Below are 16,635 nucleotides of genomic sequence, written 5' to 3' on the forward strand. Positions count from 1 at the left end.
GGCATGGACCTCGTTCTTTCAAGCTCTTACTGCCAGCCAAATACAATGGACGTTGGGATGGTTGCCTGTTGATGAGATCCTATATATGTCTGCAGCTAAAACTCATTTCTTACTGATGGGGCTTAAGAGCATTCAACCTTACGCACCCTGCCGAGTTTTGAGACAGTTCGGAAGATACCAGACAGTACCTCATGAGGAAGATCTTAGCACTCAAGCAGTTGAGATAAGTCCTAACGGACAATTCCCAGAAGCGAAGATTCGCCAAATCTGGAGTGAGTGTCAATATTTGAAATCAGATACTTGCGTGCGGGATCGAGCCAAAGGAGAGACGGCGCCAGGTTACCTTGCATGGTATAGAAGGGAACTTGAGCATGAAAGGCCGGCTAAGAGACCCCACATCCGGAATTTTACCGAATCATCACAAAGGCAGTGGGAATGGTTAGCGAAGGAAAGAGGCTATTGCGCCGAAATCAGCAGGTTAAAGCAACAAGTAGAAGGCTTGAAATATGAGCACAATGTGCAAGCTGCTACCAATTTGGGAGAACGGAACAGGTTAGTTCAGGAAAATGAAATACTCAGAGCCCAGATCAAACGGATAAGGGTGGATGCGGATAAACAGCCAAGGCGTCGATCAGACGAGCAGCTGATAAAAAGGCTAAAAAGTGAAATAAGGGAATGGCAAGATGGTTTGGAGAAATCTGAAAACGTCATAGCCGAGCTCAGGGCACAGTGGGATACAAGAGTAGATAAGCATCGCCGATACCTGAATCAATTGGAAGGCGACCACGAGAAAACTGTTGCTAAAATAAAGAGAGAGATGGCTACACTTGAGATCAAAGCAGCTAATCAGGCCAAGGGTTTCCAAATCGAGAGCAGATACTGGTACGACTCAATAGCCCAGATGAAGTTGGAAGTACGGCTAGTGAAGCACCAGCATATACAGGATGCTCAAGTATTCAAGATATGTAGCGATCAGATAAAACGCCTACTCATAGAGAAGAAGCAAACCAGAGATAGGATCAAGGCCATTGCCCATGCCATCACCAGACGATGTCTACGATGTGAGAACATGTCCAACGTTACCGTCCTCTCGGCAGTGATGGGTTATGTCAAGCAGACTATGCACGAGCTGGAGCAACTTGAGAGGGATCTCACGCCTAGGACCGCGGCGAGGCCGAACGATGCCCCGCGGACACCAATTTTCAAAACCATAATGCACTCATAAGTCAAATCTGTATCTTAGCATTTTCTGCCTGTTTTTTCCCATCAGGGTGATTTTTAGTCTATGTTGAGTCTAGGTTTACTTTCAAAGTTTGCTCTTTCTTTTGCAAAATGTAGTTTGTAACAGAACATTTCAACAATAAAGAGGTTGTTTCTTTTACGCTCATTTGTGTTTTTTCGAACTACGTAATGATCTGATTCACGTAGGCATCGTGATACGTAGGCAGTCCTCATCGAATCCGGTCGCATTTCTTTTACTGCAAAATAAAAAAAACATAGAAGAAAAAAAAAGAAAAAGAAAAAGAGAAAGGAAAGAAGGGGAAAAACTAATAAGAGGAAAAATGCCGGAATGACGCATGCTCTCGTAGCAAACATATAGTAATCCACTTAACTGTATAGGTGCATCATGCCCAACGTGAGATTAACTATCTGTTATTTGCTACAAATTAACCGTGCGTTTGTCATTGAGTATCCAGGGTTTTTGGGAAGACGGTTGGTTTGGTGAAAGTCTGGCCTCGCACTCATACTTCACGAGGTCAAGGAGAAGTGTTCAACTACCTGTTGTTAGGACCAGAAGCAGTACTCACACTTACTTCACCAGGTCAAAAGGAAGTGTGGAAATGTCTTCAGAAATTCCATTGCAAACAATCCCTGTTTCCGAGGAAAGCTCGATCTCAGCCGTCCTCACACCTGAATCCGAAACTGCGGAGGAAAATAGAATCCTACGGCTCCGCATGTTGGAAATGCTGGACAATTGGAATAATGGGAAAGAGCCGCCAAGTGTCGTCCCCGGATTCCCTGAATTATTCTCTAGGTCAAGTGGGACTTCTAATGTCCCCATAAATTATCCTGCTACCCCATTCGGGTACCCAGCCACCTCAGCCTTCTCTGCTGGATCGCCTTCTGAGCCTCATCCCCGAATGTCATCCACTGATGCAAGCATGAACATCTTTACTGCATCACCTTGCCCGATTATGGCACAGCCTACCACGTACAAGCCAAGCTTTGACTCATCCTCTTTTACATTCCAAGCGCCATCGTTCTCAATGGAACCAACTAGGTTCGCTACCAGCACTAATCCTCTACCGCCTCAGTGTGAGCTTGCACCCGGGAAAGATCAGAACCCCAGAATTGCAGAACAAAATGAGATTGCCAAGAGAATGAGAAGCCTTGAACAAAGTTTGAAGAATATGCAAGGATTGAGCGGACAGAAGAGCGTCTCTTATGCCGACCTATGCATGTTCCCTCACGTGCACCTGCCAACAGGTTTCAAGACCCCAAAGTTCGAGAAATATGATGGGCACGGTGACCCCATTGCACATCTTAAGAAATACTGCAACCAATTACGGGGAGCCGGCGGAAAAGAAGAACTGCTGATGGCATATTTTGGGGAAAGTCTAGTAGGGATAGCTTCGGAATGGTATATGGATCAGGAAATGTCCCGATGGCATATATGGGATGATCTCGCCAGAGATTTTGTAAAACAATTCTAGTATAACATCGACATTGCGCCAGACCGAAACTCTCTGTCGAATTTGAAGAAGAAACCTTCGGAAAGCTTCAGAGAATATGCTATTAAGTGGCGTGAATAGGAGTCGAGAGTGAAGCCTCCCATGGATGAAGTGGAAATGGTCACTACCTTTCTCCAGGCTCAAGAGTCTGACTATTTCCAAAACATGATGTCAGCCATGGGTAAGCCATTCGCGGAAGCAATCAAGATTGGAGAGATGGTGGAAAATGGCTTGAAAACAGGTAGGATTCTGAGTCAAGCAGCCATAAGGGCAACCTCTCAGGCCGTCCAAAGCGGGTCCGGAGGAACGACAAGGGGGAAGAAGAAGGAAGAAACGACTATGGCAGCCTCTGAAGCAAGGGAGTATCGTCATCCCAGGCCCCATTTTCCGGAAAGAGCCCCACAACACTACTACCCCCACTCAAATTTGGCATATGCTCATCAACCTTATATGGTCATGAACGCCCAACCTTATAATCATCCACCACAACAAGCCAACCGAGGCCCAGCTCCACTTCCCAGAAATCAGCCTCCTTACCGCAACCACTATAACCCACAACCCCCGCAGAATAACTTCCGCCCTCAGGAGCCACCCAGAAGGAGGACTTTCACGCCCATCGGCGAGCCATACTCAACTTTGTTCCCAAAGCTGGTCTAGTTGGGTTTCTTGCAACCAATCCCTCAAACAAGGCAAAAACCAACATCACCTTCTTACAAAGCTGGAGTCAGATGCGCCTATCATTCAGGGGCCGAGGGACATGATACAAATGATTGCTGGTCGTTGAAAAGAGTGGTCGAGAATTTGATAGAGCAAGGGAAAATAGTGCTAAGGGACGAAGAGATCCCAAATGTGACTAACAATCCATTGCCTGCTCACAATAATGGGCCGCTGATCGGAATAATTTGCGAAGACAGAGAATTCGACCCTGCTCTGAAAGCCATAATTGCCATTGTCGACACGGGGATGAGGCCCGAAACAGACCAGAAACCAGGAAAGGGGGAGGAGGCCAAAGCTATAAAGAAAGAGCCTGAAAAGAAGGTGGAGAAGAAAGTGGTACCAGTAAAGGATGGAGTTCTTTACATACCACGAGGCCGAGCTGAGAAGACGCAGAGCTCCGGAATCAAGAAGACAAAACCTATGTACGTGCCGAAAGGGGCCTATGTGGTCCGGGGGACGATTCAACCACCTCGGCTGAATGAGCCAGTGGTTATCGGACGCGTGCCACAAAAGCCAATGACCAACTCGTCCACAGTGCCGTGGAACTATCAAAAGACTTTGGTAATGTACAAAGGTAAAGAGGTCATGGGAGAACTTCCAGAAAATACTTTCATTGGAAGGTATTCAAATACCCAAGAACTGAACAACGCCACACAAAGGCGCTTCCCGCCAAAGAAACCCGTAAGTGTTGAAGAAGCGGAAATGTTCTTCCAACAAATGAAAATGCCGGATTACGAAGTGATAGATCAACTGCGCAAGTACCCCGAGCAAGTGTCCATGCTGTCATTATTAATGAGGTCGACCGAGCATAAAAAAATCCTACTGAAGAACTCTGAATGAAGCATATGTGCCAGTTGAAACCTCGGTAGAACAATTAGAGCGGATGACAGAAAGATTCTTCGCCATCAACCAAATCTCTTTCAGCAAGAATGATTTACCCCCGGAAGGAGCAGCACACAACAAGGCTTTGCATTTAACAGTTAAATGCGAGGACAACTATGTCAAGCGGGTAATGTTGGATGGGGGATCAGGTGTTGACATTTGCCCGCTCTCCACGCTACAAAGAATGGAAATTGGGACCGGAAGAATCCGACCCAACAATGTCTGCGTAAGAGCTTTCGACGGCATCAAGAGAGATACCATGGGAGAAATAGACCTGTTGTTGGTCATAGGACCAGTCGAATTTCAAGTAACCTTCCAGGTGATCGACATGGATACATCCTACAATTTCCTCCTTGGCAGACCTTGGATCCATGCGGCAGGAGCCGTGCCTTCCACTCTTCACCAGATGGTGAAGTTCGAGTACGAAGACCGAGAGATCGTGGTCCATGGGGAAGATGAGCATGCCATTTATCGGGACCCATCCACCCCATATCTGGAGCCGAGAGAAGGGAGCGAACATACGGTCTATCAAGCTTTTGAGATTGTACTAGCAGAGCAGCACGAAGAGGGAATACCCTGCCCCCAGCCTTTCCTGTCTAACGCCTCGGTTATGGTGGCCAAAGAGATGATCCGGCATGGATTTAGGCCAGGGAAGGGGCTTGGACGAACCCTTCAGGGAATAACAGAACCCATTACTTTGCCAGTCACCAAGAAACCTTTTGGACTGGGTTTCAAACCTACTCCAGCAGACGAAGAATGGGCAAAGAAAAGGAAAAATGAGGGTTGGAAGTTACCTCGACCACTGCCAGATTTATATGCAACTTTCATCAGGCCAAGTTACACTGAAGAAGAAGATGATGAGGTCTTCACAGCTGAGGAAATCGAGGAGATATGTGGGGCGATGAGGGAAATGCTCTACGAGGTCCACATGGTTCAAACAGGTGAAGGCACAAGCACTGCTGAGATGATATACATGGGGCCGAACGCCAAACTTCAAAATTGGGAGGCCACGCTATTCCCGACTAGACGGAAGTCCGGGTAGACCTGTCCTGCCACCTTTCCTGTGTCACAAGTTATCTCCAGGACATAACTTGAACGTTTTCTTCCTTTTGTTGTTTTGAATTCCTAGTTGTAAACATTGTTGTTTTCCAACTTTCCAAAGAAAATAAAAAAAATCATCATTGCTTTCCCATTCTTTCTTTTGTTCTGATTTTTATTATTTTTCCTTTTAATCTTTCTTTTCAGTCATAATAATGCGGCTTTAAGTACGACATGCTTGCGGACTTCACGCCCAGATCACAATGAGTTATTTAACTACGAATTAATGAACCCAGAACCAGAATATGATGCGGAAGAGGCTTTTAGGGAGATAAACCGAGAGTTGGAATATTTCGAGAATAAACCTAAGCCAAATCTGAATGACACTGAACCGGTAAATTTAGGAACCCCGGAAGAAATCCGGGAGACCAAGATAAGCATTCACACGGACAAGAAAACGCGAGAGGCGATAATTCAACTTCTTTTTGAATTTAAAGACGTGTTTGCTTGGTCATATGATGACATGCCGGGGCTAGGTGTTGATCTAGTGGTTCATAAATTGCCGATTCATCCTGACTGTCCTCTAGTTCAACAAAAGCAACGAAAGTTCAAAACTGAGGTCAGTGACAAGATTAAAGAGGAGATCACCAAACAACTGAAAACGGGAGTGATTCGGGTAGTCCAATATACAACATGGTTGGCGAATGTGGTTCCAGTACCAAAAAAGGACGGGAAAACTCGAGTATGTGTAGATTACCGAGATTTGAACAGAGCAAGTCCTAAAGATAATTTCCCGCTGCCCAACATCCACATCCTCGTTGATAATTGCGCCAAGCACGAGATACAGTCTTTTGTAGATTGTTATGCTGGGTATCATCAGGTATTGATGGATGAAGAGGACGCCGAGAAAACTACCTTCACCACGCCTTGGGGCACCTACTGTTACCGAGTCATGCCATTTGGTCTGAAGAATGCTGGGGCTACTTACATGAGGGCCATGACTGCCATTTTCCATGACACGATGCATCAGGAAATAGAGGTGTACGTGGACGATGTGATAGTCAAGTCCAAGACGCAGGATAATCACATCCAAGACTTGAGGAAATTCTTCGAGAGATTAAGGAAGTATGACTTGAAGCTGAACCCAGCCAAATGCACTTTCGGAGTTCCGTCAGGCAAACTTTTAGGCTTCATCGTAAGCAAGAGAGGTATCGAGCTAGATCCAACTAAGATAAAATACATCAGAGATCTACCTCCCCCGAGAACAAAGAAAGACGTGATGAGTCTGTTGGGCAGGTTGAATTACATCAGTCGGTTTATTGCCCAGCTGACAAGCACGTGTGAGCCCATATTCAAGCTGTTAAGGAAAGATGCGGCAATCAAATGGACAACTGAGTGTCAAGAAGCCTTTGATAAAGTCAAAGAATACCTTTCGAATCCCCCAATCTTGGTCCCTCCAGAACCGGGGATGCCACTTTTCTTGTATCTAACAGTCTTGGAGAACTCTTTCGGTTGCGTCCTCGGGCAACACGACGTAACCGGAAAGAAGGAGCAAGCGATTTACTACTTGAGCAAGAAATTCACCGGCTACGAGGCCAAATACACTCTGCTGGAAAGGACATGCTGCGCTCTCACATGGGTTGCTCAAAAGCTGAGACATTATCTCCAAGCCCACACTACGTTCCTCATAAGCAGGTTGGATCCTTTGAAGTATATATTTCAGAAACCAATGCCTACTGGGAGACTGGCTAAATGGCAAATCTTGCTTACGGAATTCGACATAGTTTATATCACTCGCACGACAATGAAAGCCCAGGCGTTAGCAGATCATTTGGCCGAAAATCCGGTCGATGAGGAATACCAGCCATTGGATACCTACTTTCCAGATGAAGAAGTAAACACCGTAGAAGTGATCTCGGAGGAAGCTCATGTTTGGAAGAAGTTCTTTGACGGAGCTGTGAACGCCAAGGGTGTAGGGATTGGGGCAATTTTGATCTCGCCTTCTGGTCAGCATTATCCCGCCACAACTAGACTTCGTTTCTTTTGCACAAATAATACAGTTGAGTATGAAGCCTGCATCATGAGCATGCATATGGCAATCGATCAGGATGTCGAAGACTTACTGATTATGGGAGATTCTGACCTGATTATCCGACAAGTCCAAGGTGAATGGGAAACTCGGGATGTCAAACTTATCCCATACCGACAACATGTGGAGGACCTCAGCAAGCGCTTTACATCAATAGAGTTCAGGTATATTCCGAGGTGTCACAATGAACTGGCAGATGCACTTGCTACTTTGGCTTCAATGCTACCCTACCCGGGCAACGCCCACGTCGATCCTTTGGAAATCCAAATCAAGGAAAGACACGGTTACTGCAGTGTGATCGAGGCGGGATCAAATACGCAACCTTGGTACCATGACATCAAGAGGTTCCTGAAGACGCAAGAATACCCCGAGCACGCTACTGGAGATCAAAAGAGGACCATTAGGCGACATGCAAGTGGTTTCTTTCTGAGCGGTGAATTGTTATATAAAAGGACCCCGGACCTCAATCTCCTAAGATGTGTCGATATCGAGGAAGCGAGAAAGATCATGCACGAAGTACACGTAGGTGTGTGCGGACCTCACATGAACGGGTATGTCTTAGCGAAGAAAATCCTTCGAGCAGGTTATTACTGGATGACCATGGAAAAGGATTGCTTTAGCTTCGTTCGGAAGTGTCATCAGTGTCAGGTGCACGGTGATTTGATTCATGCACCTCCCACGGAACTGCATCCCATGTCCGCACCATGGCCATTTGTCGCCTGGGGCATGGACGTCATTGGACCAATTGAACCAAAGGCCTCGAATGGACACAGGTTTATACTGGTTGCCATAGACTACTTCACAAAATGGGTAGAGGCTGTCACCCTCAAGTCGGTCACTAAGAAAGCTGTGGTGGATTTTGTACACTCAAATCTTATCTGTCGCTTCGGTATTCATGCGACTATCATTACAGATAACGCAGCAAACTTGAACAGTCATTTGATGGGAGATGTATGCGAGCAATTCAAGATAACGCATAGGAATTCTACTCCTTATCGGCCTAAAGCCAATGGTGCTGTAGAGGCGGCAAACAAAAACATCAAGAAGATTTTGAGGAAAACGATCCAAAGTTCCCGACAGTGGCATGAACAGTTACCTTTTGCATTATTGGGGTATCGCACTACGGTACGCACATCAGTAGGAGCGACTCCTTATCTTTTGGTTTATGGGACCGAGGCTGTAATACCGGCAGAGGTAGAAATTCCATCGCTTCGAATCATTGTCGAAGCAGAAATCGAGGACAGCGAGTGGGTCAAGACTCGACTGGAGCAATTGACTTTGATTGATGAAAAGCGAATAGCCGCAGTTTGTCACGGACAGTTGTACCAACGAAGAATGGCTCGTGCTTACAACAAGAAAGTCCGGCCCAGAAATTTCGAAGTAGGTCAATTGGTACTAAGGCGTATTCTGCCGCATCATGAGGAAGAAAAAGGGAAGTTCGCTCCAAATTGGAAAAGCCCATACATCATAAGGAAGATACTGCCGAGAGGAGCATTGTATTTAGGCGATATCGAAGGAAATGACCCCGACACAGCAGTAAATGCGGATGCAGTCAAGAGATACTACATCTGAATTATACGCCAGTAGTCTCGACACATTGGAAATGATGAAAGATTTATTCCCCACTACTCCCCAAACACTGCCCAATTCTCTCTACCAGCCTTTGAGCCGCTTAAAAAAAAAGAAAAAAAAAGAAAAGAAAACAAAACATTGATTGAGGCCTGAACTATGTTTGACTTGATTCCGAAAGGATACGTTGGCAGCCTCTCCCTGAGGTTCAGTCATACCAACAATAAAATCTCATTCGCCCTGAAATTGAAACCGGGGCACGTCGAGCAGTTGAGAAGTTAGTATCATCTACCTCTCTTTACCAAGCACAAGCCTTCAGATCAATTACCAAAGATAGTGGGAAACCAATAAGCGTCGCAAATGGAGACCAGCACGCTCTAAATTGAGAGAGATAAAATGAGAGAGTCTCGTCGGTGAAAACCTTCGGGCACCACGAGGCGACGGGAGTAGAGAAACCAAAATGAGAGAGCTTGTTTTATTAAAAACTCACAAAGAGTGCTATCAAGCGATGACAGGAAGAGAAATGAGAGAGGTCAGCCAGCGAAAACCCGCAAAGGGCGCTGTTGGCCGAAAAAGAATGACTCCACCCCAAGGAGGTCTCGACAACGTTCCACCGGTTTGGAATCACAGATCCGTTCTGGTTCAGAGAAATGCAAGTTCATGGAAGGTCAGGCGTCCAGTCCAAAGAGCATGTCATGTCATTTAAAGCCAGCGTTATCTTCCTCAGATAAGTCTTTCTCGTCCTGAAAAGGACACTCCTTTTCTGATTTGTTTTCTCCTTTCTTTGTTTCTTTTCGAATCTCTTTTGTGTTTTAACCCCAAGTTCAGGATACACCGGAAAGGGCAGGTGGTAGGTTTGTTTGCACGGAATCCCGTTTCATGAAGGAAAACGCCTCATTTCATTGTTACTATTGCCCGAGCCTGATGAATCATGATGTGTGATGGTGTTTAAAGTAAAGAGCAAAAGAGAAATTTCCCCCCCAGCAAGTCCACTTTCAGATAAACCCCCACAGAGTCTCCCTCTGTACAAATCCCCACAGAGTCTCCCTCTGTACAAATCCCCACAAAGTCTCTCCTTTGTACAATCCCCCACAAAGTCTCCCCAATATAAAAAAAAAAATCCCCGTTGGAATTTCCCCAGCACATCCCCAGCGAGTCCCTTTATAAATATTCACCAGCAAGCTTACCCCAACAAACCCTGGAAAACTCGCTTTGAAACAAATACCCAGCATACCCCATTGTACAAAATCCACACGAAGAATCCACTTTATAAATATTCCCCCACAAAGCTTCCTTTTTGTACAAATTCCCACAGAATACCTCCAATAAAATCCCCGTTGAGAACCTCCAATCAAAACGGGACAAAAAAGAGAGAGAAAAGAAAAGAGCCTTACGAGGCAAATCATCACAGAATCTGGAAATGCAAGCATGAGCAGTCAAAAGGGTTCCGACGTATGAATCAAATCAATAGCGGGACTTCGCAACGGAAATGAAGACCCGACAAAGCAACCGGGAACGATCAAGGTCACCAAACCGACCGTCATTTCCGAACTAACAAATGATTCTTTGTCTGAAAGGTTGAAACAGGTCTAATCCAAGACAACCGTGCAAGAAGCAGGTGTCGCCCAAAGAAGAAGGTACACGGGTACAGGAAGTACTTCGGCAATGATGAATTCACTCGAAAGGTAAGTTTCCACGAAACTCCCTTTTATCTTCTATTAAAACAAGAAAACTCAAAAAAAATAGATCGTGTAGTATTCTCGAAACTGAACTTTCCTTTTAGTCAGCATTAGGGTTTTAAACCCTAAACTGAACCTTTTCCTTTCAGCCAGCATTAGGGTTTTAAACCCTAAACTGAGCTTTTCCATGCAATCAGCATTAGGGTTTTAAACCCTAAACTGAATTTTCCTTTTAGTCAGCATTAGGGTTTTAAACCCTAAACTGAACTTTTTTCATTCAGCCAGCATTAGGGTTTTAAACCCTAAACTGAGCTTTTCCATGCAATCAGCATTAGGGTTTTAAACCCTAAACTGAATCTTCCTTTTAGTCAGCATTAGGGTTTTAAACCCTAAACTGAACTTTTTCCATTCAGCCAGCATTAGGGTTTTAAACCCTAAACTGAGCTTTTCCATGCGATCAACATTAGGGTTTTAAACCCTAAACTGATTTTTCCTTTTTTCAGCATTAAGGTTTTAAACCCTAAACTGAACTTTTTCCTTTCAGCCAGCATTAGGGTTTTAAACCCTAAACTGAGCTTTTCCATGCGATCAGCATTAGGGTTTTAAAACCCTAAACTGATTTTTCCTTTTTTCAGCATTAGGGTTTTAAACCCTAAACTGATTTTTCCTTTTTTCAGCATTAGGGTTTTAAACCCTAAACTGAACTTTTTCTTTTCAGCCAGCATTAGGGTTTTAAACCCTAAACTGCGCTTTTCCATGCGATCAGCATTAGGGTTTTAAACCCTAAACTGATTTTTCCTTTTTTCAGCATTAGGGTTTTAAACCCTAAACTGAACTTTTTCCTTTCAGCCAGCATTAGGGTTTTAAACCCTAAACTGAGCTTTTCCATGCAATCAGCATTAGGGTTTTAAACCCTAAACTTAACTCTTTCCATTCAGCCAGCATTAGGGTTTTAAACCCTAAACTGAGCTTTTTCCATGCATGTCAGCATTAGGGTTTTAAACCCTAAACTGAACTCTTTCCTTTAGTTAGCATTAGGGTTTTAAACCCTAAACTGAACTCTTTCCTTTAGTCAGCATTAGGGTTTTAAACCCTGAACTGAACTTTTTCCTTTAATCAGCCTTAGGGTTTTAAACCCTAAACTGAACTTTTTCCATTCAGCCAGCATTAGGGTTTTAAACCCTAAACTGAGCTTTTTCTTTCCAGTCAGCATTAGGGTTTTAAACCCTAAACTGAATTTTCCTTTAGTCAGCATTAGGGTTTTAATCCCTAAACTGAATTTTCCTTTAGTCAGCATTAGGGTTTTAAACCCTAAACTGAGCTTCTTCCTTTAGTCAGCATCAGGGTTTTAAACCCTAAGCTGAAGTTTTCCCCAGTTGGTCAGTATCAGAGTTCCGACTCTAAAACCTAACCTCTCCCCAGCTAGTCGGTATCAGGGCTCCAACCCTGAACTGAGCATTTTTATCTTCCTTCATCAATTTTATGGACTTCCTGGCGAATAATTAACGAAATTTTCCTAGTGAAGCTGGGGCAGAAAATTTCGTTCGTTTGTTTTCTCCCGCAGGTCTAACCTCGAGCCACATGGATCGAAACGACCCACGAGATGAGTCCCAGTTCGGAATCAAAGAAGAAAAAGAAAAAAAAAAGATGTCCCGAGATATCGGATTAAAAGGAAGGCAGATTGACTCCAACATTTGGTTAAGGTTCTGAACCCTGCCAATCGCGTCTCACTCAGTATCTCAGAGATTAAACAAGTCGCCGCAACTCGCAAGCATCAAGATTCAGATCGGAGTCTACAAGCAGAATCAGCTAAGACCCAAGATCAAGTCATAAAAGAATCATAGATAGGAATCTTGTAACTAGCAGTTGACATGCATATAAGTAGTTAGTTCAGTTTCCAATTTTCGTTTGGTTGTAATAAGGCGGTCAGTGACGCAGCAGTGACAACAGCAACAGCAATAGCAGCAAGCATTGCAATCCCATGGTAGTCCCAGCTACCAAAACTTCCCGAACTACATTGACCTGATTCCTGTTTAGCCCAGGATATGTAGGAAATCTTTGAAGCAAGATTCGGTCAGATCTTTTAAAAAAAAAAAAAAAAAAAAAAAAAGAGAAGAAACATGTTCCACACAGAGTAGTCCATAAGCAAATATCGCTCATATCCGCTCACTTTATCTTTGCACGAAAACACTTCGTGTTTCCGAACAAAGAGGGGCAGCTGTGAGCACGTGATTTTGTCTTGCGCGACAATCGCTCCAAAAGAAAAAATAAAAAAAATAATAATAATAACAAATAGGTCCTGCTGTACAAATTTGGATTTTTATATGGCACTTTGTTAATTATTTATAATTTTTGCCCATTTTTATTAAAACAAAATACAAATGTATGTGTCGTGCGTAATTTGAACCGTAATCCGTTTGTTAAATAGGAAATCACAAAAAATACGCATTTCTTTTGTCCTGATTTGTTGCCGTGTTTAATTTTACCTACTTTTAACATTTTATACGCATGAAATAAATATGTTAAGTGCCTAATTAAGGGTGTCTAGTTTTATTTAATTAGATTGTGTATTTAGAAAATTAGAAATAAAGAAAAAAGGGGGAAAATTTGTTTTAAAACGAAATTGGGCTACAAACATTTAAAATCTGAGGCCCAAATGAATGGCCCAATCCACCAGTCCGCACAACCCACTCCCCAGGCAGCAAAACGACGTAGTTTAACACCATAACTACGTCGTTTCAGTGCCAGTCCATCCCAACCATTCAAACCAAGCTGATCCAACGGTCCGGATCTCTCACCCATAACCCCATTTGCCCGACCCGTTACCCGAACCAACTCTGACCCCAACACCTGAAACGACACCGTTCCACTTAAGCCCTCAGATCCAGACCGCAGATCTAGATTGATCTAACGGTTAAGATCAAGCCATCCACCCCATATATAAACCCTTCCCCCTTCACCCCGTGCCCTAATCCAAACCCCTCCTGCCTTAGGTCGTCTTCACCAGACCCCGACCCTCCAAACCCTAGCCGCCCCTGCATACCTTCGCCATGAAAGCCGGCGGCATGGACGCCGGTGACCCTACCCTTGACACCATAGATGCTCCTCGCCGTCCTGAACCCAAATCCACCAACCACACACCTCGAATCCTATCCCACCTTCTCGAATCTTCATTTGAAGATTCGAGTCAAAACTCGATCTACCCCGATCTACCCTAAATTCATACCAGACACTCCCCAGATCCCCCTCGTGACCAAACCATACTTGGTTTGGTCCGAATCTGACCAGGGAAGCATGAATCCCAGATCTGATTTTTGAAACCATAAGGTTCCTCGTCACTGGTCCATACCCGTTCGAGCCAAAGAAATTAAGGTCTAATGGACCTTAATCGAAGTGTCTCTCATCTGAGAAACACTTCGATTAAAGTCCGTTCAGCCATAAGAAAGGCCTGACCGAGTCCGAGTTAAGTTTTTGATTTTTCGGGATTTGAGGTGAGTTCTGTTCTCTTTTCTTTGTTCTATTAGTCCATGTTTGTTTGAAAGGCTGTTATTGTTGTTGCTGTCCCCGAATTTTATCAACTATGCCCTGTCCACTTTGCCTGAACCTTTGTTGTTTGATTGAGTATCTTCTTCTACTTGTTCTGATAGTGTGTATGTATGTATTTGTTGTGCAATTAGTTGAATTCCAAATTTGTACTGATTAACTGATTCCTCGAAGCACAATTCTATTTAGTCAGTACAATTCGAATCATGTGTCCTATACTTTTGAATGTCTGATTTTGGTGTCGATTGTACGTGTTATAACTAATATAGTCGAGTCGACATGTGTCGTCAATTAGTTTCAACTGTCTGAACAAAAATAAATCGATTTGCTTCTGTTGAACATTGCTTGAATCAATTAAGAACTAAGTTCATGTACTTATAGTTGTTAATGTGGTTTCAGAAACCTAAGGCTTGGTCTGTAACTGTAATCTAAATTGATGTCATGTGCATTTGTGCACAACATGTGCATAAAGGTCCTTTTAATTAAAATAGTAATATGAGTCTGCCAGGGAATATCATGGGTTTTGTTCATACTTAATTAGCCAATTGGAATCTGAAAATGAAAGGCACATGGGAGGGGTGTTGTGATATTCTAAACAGGCTGTTAAAAGCGGTAATATTAAGGCTTATAAAGGAGTGGACACCTGATAGATAGAGATAGACAGAGGCACACTGTGAGGATATAGGGGTGAGAAATTTTTGAAGGAGGGAGATCTGATAATACACAGAGAGATAGAGAATAGAGAGGAGGAGAGGAAAAGGATACCACCTTATATTAGGAAAAGAGACATAAGAGGGTGAGGGGAATATACAGATACCCCTTGAGAGAGATACACACAAAAGGAAAGCTGAAACCAAACAGAATCAGTTTCTAAGTGAGAAAGAGAGTTTGTTTTGGAAAACAGGAGGGAGATTTAGGAAAGAAATTCTTGCTCGCCTAGAAAACACCACTTTCCCTCATCCTTTCATGTCTGAAGTTCGATATCCAGTTTGGTTTGTTTCTATCAGATTTTAGGATTTTTCCTCTGAGTTTTGAAAAGGGTCAAATATTGAGTATTGTACCACTGGTTTACTGCTTTGGTCTATTGGCTTGGGATTGCCATTACTGTTGTATTGCTCTGTTGCTACTATCATTCTTGTGCTGTTACTGCTGACTCTTCTGCTTCCACTCCTTCTTTGCATTTCAGTATCCAGGTACACATTTCAAGTCCCACATTGGTGTAACTACAACAGTCTGAAAGTATGAAATGAAAAGTTGGAAAAGTTTAAATGTCTATTGTAATACTCAAGGCATGTTGATTTCTTTCTATATAATTGATTAGTTTGTAAATTTCAATAGCAGGAAAAGATTAGTAGATGCTTAACTAAGTTCTAGTCTCTTGCGTTTTAGTTTATAGTTGTTCGTTGGTATGTGATTGTATAGTACACAGAATGAACGGGTAATTGACATAGCAAATGACCGGATTCCTGTTAGCTATAATGATATGCATACGATAGAGTACTCCCATTTTTTACAATGATGTTCGGTTTCATTTTTTTAGTTTTCCTTTATCAGAACCCGCTAGGCAGTATATAGGAGCACGTTCGAACCCCCAGTGGTAATAATGCCTAGTGGGTTAATTCCCTTAATCTAGCCTAAATGAGTCTAATTCGATTCAAGAGATGTTTTGGATATAAGCATAGCATTTTGTCATGTAATTTCTTTGTCAAATTAGAACATTTCTCATAAAGTATGACGTTTTTGTACTTTATAAATAATTAATCAGAAATCAATAAGAATTAGGCCCAAAGCATATACTTGAATCAACATGTATCTTCCTTTTCCTATTTTAGACTAAACATAACAAAGATGTAGTCACTGCAGGTTTATCCTTTTAAATAAAATGAGACGAGCCTCGACAAACAAAATGCACAAGCTGCGGGGCCCTCTAAATGTATATATTAAAATACTTAGAATTCGGGACAGGCCGTTTAGCGAATTTTACGGCCTTCCCAAAATAACAATACGCTAGTTGCTTTAGGCGCGCCTTTAATGATTTAACCTTCTTAAACATGGGTGCACATTGATGTGATCCAAGTTCAAATCTCAACGGAGTCGAAATGTGTTAACAACTACGGGTGCATTGATTGTGACGTGGTTCGAGATGCATTTTCACGACGTTGCAATTCTATAAAAATAAATGATAATAATAAAAGCGGTTTAAATTTAATAAAAAGCACATAAGTCACAACATGTATTTAAATCAGATATTTAGCCATTATAACAATTTAAGCGACCGTGCTAGAACCACGGGATTCGAGGGTGCCTAACACCTTCCCTTGGGTCAACAGAATTCCTTACTTAGAATTTCTGGTTCGCAGACTTCATTTGGAAAAGTCGAAAATTT

The sequence above is a fragment of the Nicotiana tabacum genome, chromosome 11 (genome assembly GCF_000715075.1).
Source record: "Nicotiana tabacum cultivar K326 chromosome 11, ASM71507v2, whole genome shotgun sequence".
Classification (NCBI taxonomy): Eukaryota; Viridiplantae; Streptophyta; class Magnoliopsida; order Solanales; family Solanaceae; genus Nicotiana; species Nicotiana tabacum.